Genomic DNA, 16,469 nt, shown 5'->3' on the forward strand with positions numbered 1-16,469 from the left:
TTGATAATGTGGTGATGCCTATGTAAAAAAAAAAGTAGTGTTTTTTAGAAATTTACCTGTAAAGTCCGAAGTTTAAAACCTTTTTTTTTTTTAAACACGTTTTTTTTTTTTAATTATTTTTCATGAAACCTTGGTCCTTGCTCCTTTAATTGAAAAAAAAATAGGGCTTGAATTACATTTTTCAAAGAGTTATAAACTTGGAAAGACAGGGTGGAATTATTCAATATTTTTCACGAAATTTCTGACACACCTAGTGCCTGTCTTTTAATTGTAATGACCTTCGATTTCTTGGAATAAATAATTTTACCAAGAATTATTCATAAGTTTTTCTTTCAGGTTCGATTATAGCTGATGACACTCAAGTCATCTATTTTTTTTATAAATGATTGTACCAAGAATTCTTCATAAGTTTTAGTTGCGGTTTTGGTTTTGATTATAGATGAAGGAACTCAAGTTATATATTTTCTTCATAATTTTGGTTTTGGTTTCAATTCAAGCTGATGCACCCAAGTCATATGGATATATTTTTTATTTTTGGAATCACAACTTTATGATATATAAGAATCAATAGAACATCGACTCTGTAATAATATATATGAAATCTGCAAGAATTAAATATCATATTTAAGCACATTTTACAACTGGGATATGCCGAGTGTCCCTGCTAGCTTGGATAAATACTTTTGCGATTTTAACAAAAGAGCTACAATAATATCAGAGTGTCTTTATTTAAGCTGAATATCCACAGAATGCAAACATCAATAAATTACATATGAAAGAGTTCACTGTGAAAGTTCCACTCATCTTTGAGGGCAGTCAGTAAACGATATGTATGGCAAAACAATTACAATATCATGGAAGAGCTAAACATGTTGCTATTAAGTATCATTATATCTAATAGCAAGTGAAAGCAAAGTGCAGGAACATTTCTGGGTGCCTTTGTTTGAGGATGAGACGCATTGCAATCAAGAGGCCAAGCGGATCCTGGATATAGCCCGTAAACACTAAAGCAAGCCAAAAAAATACCAGAACTAGAGATTACGTCTGAAATGATTAAACGAAAGTTAAATCGATTCCAGTATACCTAAAAACCTAGAATAGACAACTCATTCAATGTGGCTTAAACAACAGTCCTTCATAGTCATTATGATAGCTGCTTAATGGGTGAGAAAGACACATCAGCATGGCTATTTAAAGGTGATACTACTCTCATACCTAAATTGAAAGATACACAATGCCCTAGTAAATATAGACCCATTTACTGCCTAACTACCACCTACAAATTGTTCACTTGCCTGGTTGCAGACAGCTTTGAACACTTTTCTTCTGGGGTATACCCGAGAAAAAATAAGCAGGATACAGGAGGAAGTGCTTAGGTACCAAGAGCCAGTTATTGGATCATCCTCGAAAACTAAAAAAAAAGACAGAAATCAAAGCATAGTTTGAATTGATTAAAAGGCATATGATAATGTGCCCCACACATGGATGTTGTGATACCGGGATTTATATAAGATCAAGAATAGAGCCAGAGATAACAGCTGGTATGAGAAAACAAAAGTTGAAAGAATTACAGAATTTAAAAAAAAACTGGCATAGATAACCTACCCAATTTCTAGCTTAAGCAACCAACAGCATTGCTTAGACATGATAGCAGTTACTTCAACAGACTATTGAAAAGATAAGAAGCCACACCAACATGGCTGTTAAAAGGCGATACAACCATCATACCCAAAACGAGTAAAACACAATGTCCTAGTAAGTACACACCCATCTGTTGTCTCACTACTACCTACAAGCTTGGTTGGTTGCAGACAGCATCTATCACAAATCTCATCTGGAGCATACTTGGTAAAAGAAAAAGCAGGGTGCAGGAGGGGGTGTTTAAGCACCAAGGACCACTTGTTGATCAATAAGACCATCCTTGAGGACTGTAAGAAGATGCAAAGGAACCAAATTAGCCAGAGTCTAATCAAATCGCGTTTTAAGGGTGTATAAACAGATTATTTAGGGGGAGGGGAGAAGGACAAATGAAGATAAATGTGTCTTTTGTTGAAGAAGAAAAAATAACCATCTGTTGCCACATATACTTAGAGTAAGAAGTATAATTTAAGTTTGGGTTGAAGCACTATCCCTAAACCTTCCCTTAACCTTACAACTAACCCTAAGTCTGAGTAGCAACAGAAAAAAGCAATATCATAACCCTACTACTAACTACTGCATTAAGTAAAAGTAATTTCTTCTATGTTTTTTTATATCGATGTTTACTGAGTAAGTAAATATGTTAGTGCTTAGCTTCTATGTAAAACCATAGGAGCAGGAACCTAACCACCAACAATAATTAACTCTAATATTTATTTAAAAAATATTGAGAGTGGAGGTAGTCTCTATTTAAAACTAATGGAGAAGGAACCTTGTGTTACGCGTCAAGACCAGATTAACCGAGAGTATCCTCACTGTTACTAGAATAAGCATTTAGGGCGGCAGTTATCGCCAGTGTTATGTTGTTAATGATACGTTTTTCTAATCCCTCGACGCAAACAAAATATCAAAAAAGATGTCAAAATTGGTATCACAACAAAAATCGAATATAAAAATTTATAATATGATTTTTATTTAACATAGCAAGAAATGCGATTGATGTTATTGTGTGGACATCATTTTATGTGTACGCGTGCTGATTCAACACGAGAGTCAAGAAGATGATAATGACTAAATCGTTCAGAGTTCGTAAGAATGTAAAACATTCAGGAAAGGAATACTTGGGCAATACAATTAATATTTGTAACTTCTTGTATGATCTCTAGGACTCTTATGTATATGTATTTAGTCTGATAGACCTTGAATTAAATGCATAAGGACAAATAAAGAGAGAGAAATCTTGCTCTAACTGGGGCAAATATCATTTTTTTAGAAAAATGTTTGTTTCTTTTTTTTTTATGAAAAAGGCCAACAAAATTGTTTGTTCTCAATGGTTCCAGGCATATAATTAAGGCAATGCAAATTTATATGAATATACTTTTTTGGTACCATAGACTGAGGTGATTAAGACCACATTTTGAACTTCATAGTTGTGCCAGATCAACAAAAATCATTGTAAACTCAATTTTTAAATATGTATTAAGGAGACTGATTGTGTGCATCAAATGCATAGCTTCAAGGAGTAAATTCTTTTATTTTTTATGTAGCACATGCCCATTTTGGCGCGGCCTTAGTCACCCCGGTATGGGGTGACTAAGACCACACTATCAAATTCTCTTATGAATCTCAGTAAAACTGCATGGCTTTAGTAACCCTTTACTATGGGGTGACAAAGACTACTGAAAAGACCCTTTATATGATCATTTTTTATCAGTCATTAAGGCTGGCAGCACTGTTAGGTTCAGAAAATGGCTGAAAAAGTAAACCAACATTGATACCGTGACAAAAAACAAAAATGAAACCATGTACACAGGGTTTTTCTGACAAATTTACAGAAACCAAAGCAAATCATATAATGATAATACAAGAACTTTAATGCTGTAAATAATTGGAGCCTCATGATGGCATCAAAATTGAAAGTTGCAAAAATGTTCTGCCTTTCAGTCTCATTCCCAGAATCGGTTCCTTCCTCCTCAGAGTCAGTCACAGTTTTGTTGGCTTTGTCGACAGCCTCTTCACTTTCTGAGCTGCTGGAGCTAAGTCCCCCCAGGCTTCACGCTGAGACTTTCGTTCCTTGATGTCTGCCGCAGCCTTGATGAGATTTTCGGTGTCGGAAGCTTTGTTCTAAGCCCTTGCGCCAGGTTTTGGCTTGTAATCTCTCGGCATAGTGGAGAGAGGTCGTGCGGTAGGTTCTTCAGTTCTTCTGGTTTGAATTGGAATGACGATGCTGAGAATATAAAAGAATATCCGGTATATTAGATTCCAAAAATAAACACATCTAAATGACAACATTGGTATAATATTAAGATTGAAATTACTAGGCCATGGTAGGGATAGAACTAGGGTTAGTTTTAGGCTTAGAGTTAGGTCTGTGGTTCAGGTTAGGGTTACGGTCAGGTTTAGGGTACCGTAAGGGTCAGAGTTACCTGGTAGTGTAAGGGTAGGATTTTTCAAAAAAGTAATTCCTAATAGGATTATATTTACACATACCTCTTTTAAAAATATAGGAAATCTGGAATTAATAAAAGTAGGCCTACAAATGAGTAAATTGAGCTAAAATTATAAGTTTTTTTGGTGGTCTTAGTCACACCAGCTCAGTCTTCACAGACTGGAGTGACAAAGACCAGCTCAGCCATCTAAAAATATTGACAAATAAAAAAAAAAGGCCAAGGCCAATTAATTCAACCATATCTTAAGTAGTTTACAGAATATCATTAAAGTTAAAGCAGAAATGTGAAAAATACCTACCAAAGTTTGACAAGCCCATGCAGTGTAAATTTTCAGCATAAACGGGGCAAACATCTTGGATTCAAAATATTCTCTGCAGACCTATCATTAGGTGTAGTTCGTTAGGTCAGGCATGTGCTGCAGTGTGATTGGTGTGACCATCTGTCCGGGTAGGGTCAGTGAGATACCATAAACCATTTCAGTGGGGAACAAGCTGATGTCCGTTTTAACAGTGGATTGAATATGAGGAGCATGAAAGGCAAGAATTCTGTCCATCTGGTAGGGTCAGAATAAGAGATGTCTATAATTGCTGGTGCAAGCACTCAATCATGCCGTTTGCTGCTGGGTGGTAAGACGTAGTGCGTATGTGTTTGCAACCAAGCAGGCGGAAGAATTCAGAAAAAAGATACGTGTTGTACTATCTACCTCTGTCAGTTGTGACGCTATTAGGCATGCCAAAATGAGATATCTAATGCATAACGAGTGTTTTGGCGACAGTTTCAGCAGAAATATCTAATGGGGATGGCTTCAGACCATCGCGAAAATCTGTCAATGCAGGTTAGCAGATGAGTATAGTCCTTCGAGGGTGGGAGTAGACCCACTATGTCTATGTAGACATGCTGAAAACGAACCTCAGAGGTTGAAAACGTTGCAAGAGGACTTTTGATATCCCGATAAATTTTTAACTTCTCACAAGGGATACAACCTCGTGTTCATTCTCGTATATCCCTGTTGATGGAAGTCCATATAAAAGGTAACGTTACTAACTTCTGAGTCGAATGGATGCCAGGAAGTGAGAGACTGTGCAGCTTTGAAAACACAACTCGCCTATGTTTGAGAGGCACATAGGGGAGCTTGTGACCAGTTGAAGTGTCACACCATATCATCTCATTTGAGAAGGGTAGTAGAAATTGCCTGAATGTTAGGTTTTCAGAATGTAGTAAGTGATTTAATTCTTCATCATTCCTCTAGTCGACTGTGATCTGGTGCAGATCGATATTATTGGTAGTTTGGATGGCATTAATGTGCATGCGCGATAATGTGGCAGCAACTACAATCTCAGTGCCTTTGATTAACTTGATATCCAAAGTAAATTGTGAAATATAGTCCAAATGGCAAGCTTCTCTGAACGAATGTTTGCCAGGCTTAGTGAGTAAAGCCTGAGACAATGGCTTATGGTCCGTATATAGAGTGAAATCCAAGCCTTCTAACATATAACAGAAATGTTTGACTGCACAATAAACAGCTAGAAGTTCTCTGCCAAAATCTCAGTGTTCTGAAGGGAGCTGGAGAAAAAAGACAGTGGTTGCCATGCGTTATCGATGAACTGCTGCAGGACTTCTCTGATGCCAATATCAGATGCGTCCACTGACAGGGCTAAGGGTGTGCTGGGGTGGGGAAAAACCAACATCGTTGCATCTGACAAATCTTCTATTACCTGCGTGATTTGGTTCCATTCAACGTTATTGCTTCATTTTTCTTATTATTATTCCTGAGTAAGTCAGTTAAGGGTTGTGTGATTTCAGCGCAGTGAGGCACGAAACATCTGTAGGAATTGATCAACTCAAGGAATTCCCAGAGCTTACGTAGTGAAGTGGGAGGTGAATAATCAACAAGGGATCGAACCTTATCTGGGAGGAGGCGAATACGATCTGAATTGATCACATGATTGAGAAAAGATAGTGAGGAGACTCCAAACTCACATTTGCTGGGATTGATTATGACGATCCTGTAGATATCTCACTGCTGATGTAATTCTCTATCTATATAAGAGCCAGATACGTCCAAAGATGGAGTACTGTTGCCACATTTGGGCAGGAGCTGCTAGAAAAGACTTATCCTGCCTTGATAGAGTTCAAAATAGACTTTGTAGCCTCGTAGGGGATGTCCTTTTCACTTCCCTGCAACCTCTTTCTCACAGAAGAGATGTTGCAAGTTTGTCTCTGCTTTATCGTTATTTTCCAAGCAAGTGCTCGGCTGAGCTCCAATATATGCCCCCCCTCGCCAAACTTTCACAAAAAAACCCTGTTTAGCAGAAAACACTATCACTAATTTCCCCCACTCTTTATCTGTGCCTAAACCTAAACGTAGATTCCATGAGCAAAGCTTCTTACTTAGAACTGCATGCCTATAGAATTTTCTTCTGTTTTCCTGCTTTCCAGCTGACTACATATGGTTGTCTTCAAGTCTAATGTAAACAAGTTTTTGATGAGCCATTCCATATAAATTAACAAATTTACCGAATTTCCATTACTAACAATTACTATATTGTCCAATTTCTACTGTACACTCTTTAACCCTTATCCTTGAGTGACCTCTTGGCCTTGATAAGTGGTGATGCCTATGTAAAAAAAAAATATTCCGATAGTCTGTGGAACAAATGTTTAAGGTGTTGAATGTGTTTGTCTTTTAATGAGCTAGCTACTAGTAAATTGTCGATGTATGCATAGATAAGTGGCAGACCACGTATAACTGCGTCTATAAACCGCTGGAAGATTTGGCCAACATTTCTCAATCCGGAGGGTATTTGTTAAAACTCGAAAAGTCCGAATGGGGTGGTGATCACAGTTTTGGGAATATCTTTGGGATCAACTGGAATCTGCTTGTATGCGCATATAAGATCGATTTTAGAAAATATCGATTTTCCAATAAGAGAATTTGAAAAGTCTTGGAGGTGGAGAATAGGGTAATTGTCCAAGGTAGTGCAGCTATTGAATGCCTGGTAATCCCCGCAAGGGCGCCAGTCACCAGTTGTCTTTTTAGAGGACCGGCAAGCAAGCGCATATTTTTGCCGCAAAAATATGTGCGCGTACAAAAATCAATGTTTTATTTTATTTATTTATTATTTTCCTTTTTTCAGTTATTTTTTATAGTAATAATAAAAAGATTATATCTGCATTATCTTGTAATTTCATTACACCCCCCCCGTTTCTGCATGCTGTATAAACATGGCGACATAACATGCGGAAAAGTATGGTGAATTATCGTGAAAACTAGTTACTGGCCTCACTTTTAAATGCAATATTCATTTTCAGCACATGCGAATACCCTAGAAAAAAGTTTTTAAAGGTAGATTGTGAGTTAGTCTACCAGATCAAATTTACCAAAAATTAATTCAATTTATCATGTTATTTTGTTTCAAATTCCTCACCACCCAACAAAAAAATTTAATTTTAATGAAATTTATCATCATTTTATGTTTCAAATGTAATACCCTCCACGCTAAAGAAAAAAAAATGAAATTTATCATGTTGTGGGACCCGTTTTGTTTATGAAATTGTTATGTGAAAGTACAGAATGGCCTCATAAATAAACATTTAAAAAATCTATTTTGTTATTTTATGTTTCAAATTTAATCCTCACCCTCCACAAAAAAAATGAATTTGTCATGTTTACCCCGTTCCCGCACCCCCTCAATCGCCAAACTTGATAAAATGTAAGGGGTGACATGCCTATCGTCTCGTTGAACGCTAGGTGATCAAAAAGTGGGTGCTCATTTTACATTAAATTTATATAGCAAAATGATCCCCTTCTAAAATTTTAAATTTTATGTTTTTTTCTCAAAATTTCTCCTTTCAAATTTTTAGGCAGTCTTGCAGTAGGAGTATCAGAAGCCACCATTGAAAACTTGAATAAACATCTGATTATATTGACTGTTTCTGTTTCGAAGCTTATAATCAATATGAAAATGTAATTTCAAACCGTAATTTTTTTTCAATAAAATGAGGAAAGACCACATTTTAAAATAATGAAAGGTTTAATCGGAAAAATACAATATTTTTTTTCATCGGCTTTCTTAAAAAAAGATTTCACGAAATTCAACAAATTTTAACTGATACCAAAATCTATTAAATATATATAAATGCCAAAAAGTCACTTACCCGTAAAAAACACTAAGCAATGGCTGCTTCAATTCTTCATTTACAATAATTGTCCATATTTATATTTTATATTCCATGTATTTAAATATCTAAAAAAAGAAGAAAACATTGAATGAAATAGAAAAAATTGTTGTCAGTATGCTACGTATCGCGAACGCTGTCTGAGGCAGAACGGAATTATGCGCACATTGAGAAGGAGGGGCTGGCCCTAGTCTTTGCGGTGAAAAAGTTGCACGAATATCTGTATGGGAATAATTTTACGTTGTTCACTGACCACAAACCGTTATTGGGGTTGTTTGCTGAAAACAAGCCGATCCCTTCTCTTGCTGCTGCCAGAGTTCAATGCTGGGCCATATTTCTGGCTGCCTATAATTACAGGTTGGAGTATCGTGCCGGGTCCCTTAATGGAAATGTAGATTGCCTCAGTCGTCTTCCAATCAGTGTGCAGGAGCAAGATGTCACACCTAATTCTAACAGGATACACATGATGAACTTGGTTGATGCTCCAGTGACTGTGGCGGCAGTAAGATTGGAGACAAGAAGAGACCCTACTTTGAGTCGGGTGTACGAATACATCCTGAATGGCTGGAGTAGGTGTATTCCAGACACGGCAATGAAGCCCTACTTCAACAAACGGACAAAGTTGACATGTGAAGATGGTACCGTATTATAGGGGAGTAGAGTAGTAATTCCGGCTATACTCAGAACAAAAGTGTTGCAGCAATTACATCAGACACACATAGGGATCGTGCGAATGAAGGCCCTTGCTCGCAGCTATGTGTGGTGGCCAAATCTTGATGCAGATATTGAGAGAGCCGGTAAAGCTTGTGGAACCTGCATACATTATCAAAGCAACCCCGGCAAGGCTCCTATTCATTGCTGGGAATATCCAAGTTCACCATGGGAGAGAGTCCACTTAGATTATGCGGGTCCATTTTTGGGGCACATGTTTTTGATAGTAGTGGATGCTCATTCAAAGTGGACTGAAGTTTGCATTACAAAATCATCTTCTGCTATGACCACAATTGAAAAATTGAGAGGGATCTTCGCAACTCATGGACTACCGGTATTAATTGTGAGTGACAACGGTCCCTGTTTTACAAGTGAAGAATTCAAAGCATTCATGAATGCTAATGGAATTCGGCACATTTTCACAGCTCCTTACCATCCTTCCTTGAATGGACTAGCAGAACGCAGTGTACGCACCTTCAAGGAAGCGCTTAAAAGGATGAATACAGACGGCAGGGCAACACTTGAAACCAAGGTGAACCGATTTTTATTCACTTATAGGATAACTCCAAACTCATCAACTGGGGTTTCTCCTGCCGAGCTGATGTTCAAACGGCAGATACGAACAGCGTTTCATTTGGCAAAGCCAGACACGTACAAGGCTATGGATGTAAAAAATAAAATGGAAAGGGGGAGCAAGGTAATGGTGCCGCTCCGTGAATTTAAAGTAGCCGATCCTGTGCTTGTGCGTAACTATGGATCTACTCAGCGATGGATTGAAGGTACCATTACCAGACAGTTGGGAGCAGTGAATTTTGAAGTGGAAACCGGTAGAGGGCTAGTAAGGAGGCATGTGGACCAGCTTGTGAAACTCTCATCACCAGTAGCAGTGGAACTTACGCCTGAGATACAAGCAGATAATGCTGCAAAGAATCTTGAGAGTTTCGGCACACCTGAAGTTTCCAGCACACCCGACAGTCCTGAGGAAAGTTTAATACCTGAGAGCAGGCATATGGAAGAGGTTGCAGAGACTCCAGCAGTGGTAGAAAAATCGGCATCACCACCCTCTCGCAAGTCAGGGCGTATTCGGAGACCACCAAAAAAATTTGAAAACTATGTTCATGATCCAGAGTAAGATTGAAGGGATGTAATATATTGGACAGGATTATCTCCCTTGCACTTCAATGAACTACCACTAGAGGGCGCGACAGTCTTGAAATCTGTTCTTTTTGTAAATAAAAGGACCGGGAGACGATCTTTCCCTACGAGATGTACCGTCTGCCGATCTATCTATAATGTTATTTTGTCTTGTGCATTTTTATTCATTATGCATTGTTAATGTTGATATACTTCAGTCAGTGTCCGGTATTTATTTGACGATATACGCATAACAGGAGCTTTCATTACAAAAAAAAAAAAAAAAAATCAACGTGGTTTAAAAAAAAGGTTTTACACATTTCCAAAAAACACTTCTTTTTTTTTTTGTTTTAAATTAGAATATTTTATTTATTGATCTTTTATCTTCAATTTGTGATATATACAACTTTGGTGAGTAAATTAATTATTTAAATTTTAATAGACATTTCAAAATGGGGGAGGGGTGAATTTAAAAGAAAACGTTTGTATAAAACATTATATTCGGTTTATTGGGAAGAGCATAAAATTTCACATTGACCCTGTAAATATCGTAAAAATTGAACCAATAGAAAAATTTTGATAGATTTTTAAAGTTTAAAAATTGACAAAAATTTTCACTCGTAAAATTCAATTGATTTCATACGTAAAATAAATGGCTGGTTGAACGCGCACCGGCACTTTGTAAACACTGTTTTTAAAAAAATAAAAAATAATGTTTCTATTATTTAAAAAAAAAAAAAACTTTAATAGTTTATTTTGGAAGTATATTCCATACAGAAAATAAACAACCCACTTTAAAAAGAGAAATTATAAGTTTTTTTTTTTTTTTTTTTTTTAAATATTTTATTAGCTGTTTTCTGTTAGGGGTGTCAAAAATTCCCCCAAAATTCTGATACACATAGTCTTGCAAGTTCGACAACTCTAGAAGGTGTCAGGAATAACACGATGTTACGGGACCACTGATTGGTCTTGTCGCTAATGAGACAAGATCGGGGATTGGCCACTAAAGGGCCTCCCCGACCAAACCCTTTTTTTTTCTTTCAGCGGGAAATCTTAATTTCCCTTGCTTACCAAAAAATTCCTAGCTGAAGACAGTCGTGAAAAAAGACAGCAGGAAATGGCCTGGTAGTCGTATTCTTCGACAGGATTGACTAAAACCACTCCAAGTCTCCCAGAGCCTAAATGCAACGACTGTACATTAATCTCATCTAGGGATTATGAACTACTCGGCCCATGCCAGCAAAATAAGACCAACTAATTTTGCAACAGACCTACCTATGGCAGTCAACTTTTTCTTCAAGACCACGGTAAGTTCTGTTTCATTTTGTTACGTCTGACACTGGGCCTATTTTCAGGCTATGAGAGAGTTTTCTCACATAGCACTTTGCAAAATTAGTTGTTTTAATGATTCCTAGTACCTTCTAATTCAATAACAAAAAAATAGTACCTTCTAATTCAATAACAAAAAAATATTATTAGCCGAGTACGATAATTCGTTTGTTGCCTTTGTTTAACTAATAGGCTGCTTCTTGGTTTAACTAACATTTTTAAAACAAAGAGGAATCATTAATTCGAAGTATATATATATATAAGTAAAAAAAAACAAATTAAATTAATAGTAAGATAAGATATTTTCTTCTATTTTTATGTGTTTCTTCCATGTTATGATAAATTTCTTAGTTTCGGTGGTTGTAAAAAAAATAAATTTACTTTTGGTTCCGGTCTAGAAGGATTCCTCCTTTTCTAATTTAAACATTGTGTTCTACCACTATTTGTTCGTAAATTTGACATTATTATTTATCCGTAAAAAAAAGGGAGTTTTGTTTTTTGGTTTCGGTCTAGAAGGATTCTCCCTTTCCAAAATGTCTCCGTCTCGCAAGGAGCTTGAGGCCAGCCTGGCGGCTAAGAGAGTCAGGATAACTACTACGGTAGAGAGACTTACCCATGACGCTTCTCCTAGACTAATAGCCTGTAGTGTTTCTGACGTAAAAAGATGACTGCTAGACTGTGAAAGTCTAGTCGATCAAATTATGACTAAATGTCTCGCTGAGGAACGAGCTGAGATATGTGACGAAGACCACGCGTTTACTGTCTCGGTTCGTGAAACGCTTCTGGAATTCGAAGCACCAACAATGAGAGGAGATGGGAAGAAAGGGAAATCCCCTATAATTAAGTTGGAGGTAGATTGTCCGACATTCGTGGATAACCCTCCAGGGAATAAATTCTCTTTTAGAACTTTTCTGAAGAGATTCGAATTTTATACATCGTCGTTGGACGATGATTCTGATAAGCTTCTGTTGTTAAAAACAAAGCTAGGCGGAAAAGCTTTCGAGATGGTGTCCGAACTTGATATCAAGCCGGAAAACTATCTGAAAGCTATAAATATTTTAAGGGAAAAATTCTACAACCCTGCCGATATAAAAAATAAAATTTTTGAAGAAATGCTTTCTTCCACAGATACTATAGGGGACCCTTCTCTTCTAAGGAACTATATTGATAGAGTCAAGGCCGACCTGGTCGAGCTGGACAACTCCTTCAAGGGAGATTTTTTTGTAGACGGCTCGGTTTCAGGCGAGCTTGTCGCTCACATTGTGTTAAAACGAATTCCTAACGGAATGTGTAAACAATTAATGTCCCGAGCCAGGACAAGGTACCCTTCCCTTAAAACAATAATGGAAGTTATCCCCGAAATTCTGGAGATTGACATGGCGACGCCAGCCTGGAAAGGGCGCGAAATTGGCCCGCCAAAACCGTCCGCCATTTTGTCCAACAGGCGACAGGGAGAAAACGCAAATTCTTTAAAGAATTCCTTTCAATCTCGGAAGGAATTAAAACCTACGAAACAGTACGAGAAAGATTAATGGATGCTGGATTTGAACTTCAGTCTTGCAATTCCAACCACAATCACTTACAAATTAAAATGATCGAGGATGGGACCCTGGTTTCTCCTCCTCCCCCCATTGAAAAGGTGTTAGGGTACCATTATTCTCCACAGAGAGATTCTGTGTGCTTGGCACCCGTAGCGATAGATTCTAAGGTCAACACCAAGCGAGGAATCTTGTCTCAGACTTCCAGAATCTTTGACCCATTATCGTTGTTCCTTCCTGTCACAGTCCAGGGCAGGATCCTAATCAGTCAACTGTGGAGGAACAATTTATCCTGGGACCAAGAAATCCCAGAAAATTTCACCGATGCTTGGCAGAATCTCGCTGGTGAGTTGAACGATTTGAGTGGGATTGAGTTTCCAAGGAATGCCTTGGTGAATGACGTTCCTACTGATTTCTTATGCTTTTGCGATTCTTCCAAACTTGCGTACGGATTTTCGTTGTATGCCAAGCAGGGGTCGCAGTGTCACCTTGTATTCGCAAAGGGAAAGGTGGCTCCTCTTAAGAAAAAAACCCTACCCATTCTGGAACTTATGGCAATTTATCTTGCTTTTAAGATCGTCCCTAATGTGTTAAGGGCCTTGCAGCCTGTCGACGTCCGTAATTTGTTTGTAGTCTCTGATGCCCAGGTGGCATTGTCTTGGGTGTTGAACGGTAGGGGTACAAAGAAAAATCTCTTTGTGGAAAACCGAATTTTGGACATTAAGAGGATGTTGGAAGCTATCAAAAATGATTTTGGTATCTTACCTCAATTTAAATATGTCCCTTCTGCTGAAAACCTGGCAGATTTGTTAACCAGGGGTCTTTCCTCTGCTAAGTTCCGGCAATTTTTCGATTTGTGGGTTCATGGCCCTGATTGGGCAAATCGAAGTGCTGTTGATTGGCCAATAACTCCGTTACCGTGTCTGAATGACACTAATAAAAAGATTGTCTCTTGCTTTCTTTCCAATGAGGCTACTTCGGAAGAGAATATTCTTCCGTTTAATATTTCAAAATTCTCTTCCTTGACGAAGACAATCGGTGTGCTGGAGAAGGTTTTACGGTTTGTCAATAAATTGAAACATAGACAAACCGATACTGTTAAAAGGGCAAAGTTTTTGCTTTTCTCTAGTATGCAGAGGAAAGAATTCCCCTGCGAATTAAATTGCTTAAGGGAACCTGCTGGTAAAACTATACCGCCAAGAGTAAGTGCCCTTGGATTATTCTTGGATAATGAAGGATTGCTGCGCGCTACAGGTCGTATACAAAGTTCTGATATTCACCCATATCAAGTCAAACACCCCATCATCTTAGGTAAATATCATGATTTGACTCGACTAGTGGTTCAGGAGGCACACTGGAATTGCAGTCATCTCGGAGTTAGCTCAACCCTAACCAAGTTAAGACTAATGGGGTTTTGGATCCCTCAAGGGAGACAATCAGTGAAGGGCGTCCTCCGCCATTGCATAACATGCAAAAAAATAAATTCTCTGCCTTGTAAGACCCCTTCGGGTTCTCAACTACCAGCCCACCGGACAAATTTTGTTCGCCCATTCAACCAAGTTGGTGTTGACTTTTCAAGCCATTTTTGGATAAAGGGGAACAATGAGGATACCAAAATGTATCTCTTGTTGTTTACCTGTATGAGTCTCAGGGCTGTACATCTTGAACTGTTGCCTGACATGAGCACACGTTCTTTTCTACTGGCATTTGCCAGGTTTACTAACCTATTTGGTGTCCCTTCCTACGTTTATTCTGATAATGCCAAAACCTTCTTGGCTGCTGGTATCTCGTTGTCAGAAGTATTAATTTCTGATGAGTTCAAGGAACAATTCAGATCAACTTCAATTAGACATGTTACCATCCCTCTTTATTCCGCATGGCATGGAGGCACATGGGAGCGGATGATACAAACCATGAAACGGTGTTTCCACAAATTAATTGGTAGAAGGAAGATCGAATATTTCAACTTCCTAACTATTGTTTCTGACGTAGAGAAGGCCATTAATGACAGACCCCTCACCTACGTTGACTCTGCGGAAAGGGGATTGGAAACTTTGACCCCTAATCATTTTCTGCAAACGGGCTATAGCCAACGCTTGATATTGGGAAACATGGAGGTCGATGATCTCTGTCCTGACACCCCGAGTAGGGTGCAATTGTTAAACTCTCTGCAGCTGAGAGATGAATTTGTTGAAAAATTCCGCAAAATTTGGTACAACGAATATCTTCTCTCCTTAAGGGAGGGAGATAGAGAGATGATCAGTCAAGTTACTGAAAGGATTTCAGTCGGTGACGTTGTTTTGATTAAAACACCCAACAAACCTAGACCTTTCTGGAGTCTTGGTAAGGTGCTCAACCTCATCTACGGAAACGATGGAAAGGCTCGTTCTGCTCGCATATTAAGGGATGGGTGTGAACAAATCCACTCCCTAAAACATTTGTTCCCTTTGGAAATGAAGGATAATCCTGAATCCTCTTCGTCAGAGTTTGTGGAGGAGGGAGGTCCCTTCTTCTGCCCAACTTGTTCCATTGAGAATGATGGATCATCTCCAATGGTATGTTGCGATAAGTGCAACAAATGGTATCATTTTAACTGCATCGGAGTTAATGAACAAGATACCACCGGAATTTGGTTTTGTCCAAATTGTTCGGAAAACATGTTATGTTAGGTTGGGTTAAGTTCCCCATTGTAGCAATTAAAGATGAATTGTCTACTGACTTATGTTATTATAGTTTTTTCTTTCTAGTTGTTAATTATTGATACTGTTGATTTGGTTAAAACTGTTAGCTGAAACTTTACTCATTTCTGTGGTAGAAACACATAATACTTATCCTTAGGGATTAGCCTCATTTGTTCAATAGAAATCAAACATAAAACAATATGTTTCATTTTAATAACTTAAAAAAAAAAAAAAAAAGTAATCGATTACCGATTACTTTTTTCTTGCCCCCTTGGGAGTGTGTCAGGAATAACACGATGTTACGGGACCACTGATTGGTCTTGTCGCTAATGAGACAAGATCGGGGATTGGCCACTAAAGGGCCTCCCCGACCAAACCCTTTTTTTTTTCTTTCAGCGGGAAATCTTAATTTCCCTTGCTTACCAAAAAATTCCTAGCTGAAGACAGTCGTGAAAAAAGACAGCAGGAAATGGCCTGGTAGTCGTATTCTTCGACAGGATTGACTAAAACCACTCCAAGTCTCCCAGAGCCTAAATGCAACGACTGTACATTAATCTCATCTAGGGATTATGAACTACTCGGCCCATGCCAGCAAAATAAGACCAACTAATTTTGCAACAGACCTACCAACTTTTTCTTCAAGACCACGGTAAGTTCTGTTTCATTTTGTTACGTCTGACACTGGGCCTATTTTCAGGCTATGAGAGAGTTTTCTCACAAAGGGTCGCATCAGTATTTTACACCGTCAAATCACGAATATTACGAATTATTAGTTTTAAAATAAAAATAAAAATAATTAAAGTTTTACC

General features: G+C 38.0%; 1 long non-coding RNA gene across 1 annotated transcript in view; it reads right to left on the bottom strand.

The window, feature by feature from the left end:
• Positions 1–2,700: 2,700 nt before the first annotated feature.
• LOC145287712 (uncharacterized) overlaps positions 2,701–16,469 on the bottom strand; it is a 116,012-nt gene continuing 102,243 nt past the window's right edge. Inside the window, exons 3-4 of the long non-coding RNA XR_013869181.1 lie at positions 8,247–8,335; positions 2,701–3,865 (exon numbers count right to left, since the gene is read on the bottom strand). This is a non-coding gene — a long non-coding RNA (uncharacterized LOC145287712). The remainder of the gene's footprint in view (positions 3,866–8,246; positions 8,336–16,469) is intronic.

This window comes from Euprymna scolopes, chromosome 11 (assembly GCF_053919585.1).
Source record: "Euprymna scolopes isolate OS-2025 chromosome 11, ASM5391958v1, whole genome shotgun sequence".
Lineage (NCBI taxonomy): Eukaryota > Metazoa > Mollusca > Cephalopoda > Sepiida > Sepiolidae > Euprymna > Euprymna scolopes.